Here is a 5,000-nt window from a genome sequence, read left to right as displayed (position 1 = left end):
ACTCTGTGCCTCCAGTGGTATGCCTTCTCTGTGGGCTCAAGTTAACAATTGCTCCTTTATTTCAGGGCGTCCAGTCAGGCCCGCTGTGTTGTGTCTCTATAGTGTCCCTTGATACGGTGGGAGTGTTTCCTGCAAGTAAGGAAGAGTAAGCCCCACCTGTTTTCCACTGTCACAAGTGGTTCCATGCTAATTAATGAGATGGTGTCTCACTTATCCCTCTCACCCCTCACGTCCCGTGTAATGCAAGCTACTGTGTCGGCACTAACCGCTACTCATATGGATCTATTAGCTTGAGGACTACCCACGTGATGCGCCGCTCACCATTAACTCTCCCCGATGTGGCTCCTTTTTATTTCAGCCCGGTCTGTCTGCTTGTCAAGGGGATGTTAAGGGGCTGCGATTCTGCTGTACCCTGCATGGTGTTCTGTCTCTCAGTTTCCCGGAATTAGGCACCACTCTCCTCCGTCTGTCCCCCCCTATGGGCGAGGTGGTTATACTTGCATGTAGGCCCTCCATTCTGATGTCTCTTCCGTTTAGCCTGCTGAGCCGTTATTGAATCTTTAAACTTGGTCCTTGTCTTTATGGGTTCTTAGGCTCCTGTTTTACATTCCTTATGAAGTTTTAATTACACATTATTTTCGTGGGTAGTTTACTTAGGGCATCAGAGCTCTCTCAGTGAACAGCCATCTGCCTGTGTGGCTAAGCTCCGCCCCCCATTTTTATACTATATTTAATAGAATATATGTTGTTCTATATGGAAGCCTAAGCTTGTGAGTAACATTACAATACAGGATCTGATATTTTATTATTATCATCGCAGTACTCGAACTGGGAGGCACCCTCTTCTTGTGATCTTTTTTCACAGGATTCTCTATTGTTGTTGCTCTTACATGAGAGGAGCTGCCATCACTCATCAAGCCTGCATCGTTTGTCATTATTAACAAGATGAAACAACCATTTGGGACTATCCAAAATATCTGGACTTGTGATATCAATCTCTTATAAGGACACAGATTAGAATATGTCTATTATTGTATATCCTTTTTGTACAAAAAATAAGGGTAAAGGGTTAACTGCGCATAAAAGAGACCTATTAAACCTGTGGTGATTAAGAGGAAACTCCCAACCTCTATTGATAAGTGAGATGAAAAGAATACATATAATAAGAAGAAGAAACCATAGTATTAAAAAAAACACAGGCGCTAAACAGCTTAAAATAGAAAAATGATATATAATAGCTTATGAGCATATAACGCCAAATATATGTGCAAAAAATGACACCTGGTGCAAATTGGATCAACCAAAAAGTGCTGGTGACAATAGAATATAAAATATATAAATTTAATTACATAAGTGAAACAAATAAAATAAAGTATATTTTGCAAACAAAATAGCGCTGATCAGGCGCAATATTGAAGTGTAGTATACAAATAGCGACAATGTTATAAAATGTACAATACAAATGTAACAATTTGAAGAGTGTAATTGATTCCCAAGTATGCTTCGCTGTGATGGTTCTTGAATTAGCCCAGATTTTGAAAGAGGATTTTGAAGGAGGATTTTGATCTTCAATAAGAGCTGGAACGAGATGAGGAAGACCAATAAAACGACAGAAAAGGCAACAATATAAGGTTTTCACTTTTACTTACACCGGAGATCGGGTGGGTTGAATCCTATATGTTCCTCTCAGTAGCGTGGAACTCCAGACCGCAGGATGCAGAAAGTAATCAACCCAGCAAAGAAGAATGAAAACACCTTTACACAGGTAACTGGACACTGCACACTACGGAGGCCCGGAGAGGGACAAAAACAGAAACAGAGCAGAGCAACGCATTTCAACCCGTACACAGGGTCTTTTTCAAGCTCCCAACAATAGGTAAGTATGCTATATATAGCCGATACAATTGGACTATTGGTTAATTTACTTCAGTGGGCGTATATATTCGGAAATCTTTTACCAACCATCTTATTCATATATCACCAGTTAACTCAATGCTGTAACGTGTGTTTAAAAAACAACCTCATGTACCAAATATGCACCTTTCTATAAAAATGCACAAATTCTGGTTAATATCCAATCCACATCAACGGCTCATATAAAAAAGCGCATCATGCTCAATGTAAATTTTTCTATTGCCAGAAGCTGGGTACTGAATTGGAGAAATCGCCAGAACAGGCACAAAATAAAATAATAAATATATGTACAGAGAATATATAAACATATGTGGAATATATAAAAATAGACACATATATATTTCATTGGATTTAGAAATGTATAATAAAAATATACAAAAATATATTCATGATGATTTGAAAGATAAATTTAGAGGGGGGGAACAGCAGATAACCCTAGAAAGATGTGAAATACATTTAAAAAGTACATTTATATATATATATATATATATATATATCTATTATATATATATATATATATATATATATATATAATTATATATATATATATTGAATTAGTTTAAATTCCAAAAGAGGACTCAACTAGTGAATCCTGCCCTTTAACACAGAGGGATTTCCTGCTAAAGGCAATAACATTCATTTTGCATAAAAATTATTTTTTATTTGGCAGAGAATATTTTTTGCAGGTTGGGGGCACAGCGATGGGTACTCGCTTTGCCCCCAACTATGCAAACCTTATACATGGGAGCATGGAGGATAAATACATTTGGCAAAAATAACCCTTTTAAAGATAACATCATAGTTTGGAAACGTTACATAGATGACGTAATTGTCATATGGAAAGGGGAGAACTAATGGAATTGAGTCATTTTTTGAATACGTTATCAAGAACGAATTCAATTAAAGTTTACTAAAAATGTCAACAAATTACAAATAGAATTTTTAGACATTATTTTGTCGGGTAATGGAGGACACTATCATGACTAGTCTATTTAGAAAGGAGACAGACTCGAACAGTTACCTCCCACGCCAGAAGTGGAACATCACAAGAATTGGATAAGGAATATTCCTTATTGGCCAATTTCAGAGGGTGAGGAGGAACTGTTCGAGTCTGGAATCTTACGACAGAGAATCAGAAATGTTAAAAACCAAATTCAGAGCGAAAGGTTATCAAGAGAATTTGGTGGAAAATGGGTATAAAAAAGCCCGTGAACTAGAACGCTGTAACCTATTAAAACAGAAAGGGAATAAAAATCAAACAATAAAGAATAATAATAAAAATAATCTGTTTTTGACAAAGTATAATGATAAAGCTTGGTGTATCAAGAAAGCAATCAGGAAACACTGGCATGTACTTCTGGAAGACACAGTCCTTAAAGATACTTTAGACATTGTTCCAACAGTGGTATTTAAGAAGAATCAAAATTTGAAAGATATTCTAGCTCCGAGTCGCTTAAGACAGGATGCTAAATCCAATTGGCTAAACAGAGCAAAATTTTGGATTTTTTAAATGCAATCGTAAAATTGCAATACATGCCCCATCATAGATATAAACAATAAACAAATAATATCACAAGTTAATGGTTTCACAAAACCAATAAAAAGCTGTATGAATTGTCATTCTAAATACGTAGTATACGTATTAGAATGTGCTTGTCACTGTCATATGTAGGCAGGACCAAAAGAACTGTGAAGAGGAGAGTCCTGGAACATATATCTAATATAGAGAAAGGTGACGTATCTCATGGAGTAACAGATCACTTCAGAAGGGTACATAATAATGACCCTTCCAGTCTTCGTTTCAAGGCTATTGAACAAGTTACATTAGATGAGAGAAGGGGAGACAGAATGTTACGCTTACGCCAAAGAGAGACCTTTTGGATTCACTCTCTCCAGACTATGGAACCCTTGGGTATGAATAGGGAAGTTGATATTCAGGCCTTTTTAACATAATATATATGTGTGGAATTAGGTGTATTTCGTGAGTGCATATACACATATATAAAAAAAAGTGTTGTGTGGCACTCTTAAGTGTTCATCCCTCCTATTTACAGTATATATAGTATATGCATTTGTATATATATATATATTATGTATACGTGTATATGCGTACATACATAGAGATGTACGCATATATAGCACTAGTGCACATTGTAAATTAGCATCCTAAATAATTGCCCTGCTATTCTCTAATAAGTAAAGTTTTAATATAAAATATAATATACCTCCATAATAATAGATAATAAGATTTGGCCATTACATGAGACGTTTTTCTGTCTAATTGACATATTTCATAAAGTGTTAAAAGGTGCAATAAATCAAAATCAAAATTTCACAAACCAAAAAAATTAAATGTGCGGCATAACATCTAATAGTTTAAACTTAAGGAACAAACAAGAAGTGTAAGGACAAACTGCTAAGGATATATACATATATTATACATTGTTAATTTCAGTTTATTTTAACACTATATAACTGTTTAAGTTATTTGTATTAGTATTTGCTTTTACCAACAACTTGTGTGTGATTTTTTAATCTTAATTAATCATTATCTTAGTACTGTTTGATCATCCTATTTTAGGATGTTATAACTTTAATTACTATTTTTTACTCACAGATAGATTTGTGTTGTTAAATAGGCCATTTTCAGGGATAAACTTGAACAATCCGGGTGCCTAAAAGCTATGTCTGTTTATACCAGCAAATCAGTGCTCAGGACGTAAGGTGGGAGTGTTCCTTAACGCTGACTACAAAAGTTCAGCTGGTAAGGTGGGCGTCATCAAGCCTCTGACGAAGCGGTTGTTTACCGTGAAACGCGTAAGGCCACGCCCACCTTACGTCACTGCCGACAGACACGCCGAGAGCTCTCTTCAAGCATTACAAGAGAAGCATAGCGGTATTCTACAGCTCTGAATAGAGCAGATTGTGCTATATTTACCCAAGTTCATCTGTGATTGCTAACAAGCATATGAGGAACTGTGACCACTATTACCGGAGAAAATAATACTAAGCCCTCATCTACGAAATAGGGATTTGAGGACTGCCTGTACAGCCCGTTGTTTTCCAGGTTATAAGTGGGGACACTT

Source organism: Bombina bombina, unplaced genomic scaffold, assembly GCF_027579735.1.
Source record: "Bombina bombina isolate aBomBom1 unplaced genomic scaffold, aBomBom1.pri scaffold_922, whole genome shotgun sequence".
Lineage (NCBI taxonomy): Eukaryota > Metazoa > Chordata > Amphibia > Anura > Bombinatoridae > Bombina > Bombina bombina.
This window is presented reverse-complemented; position numbering follows the sequence as displayed.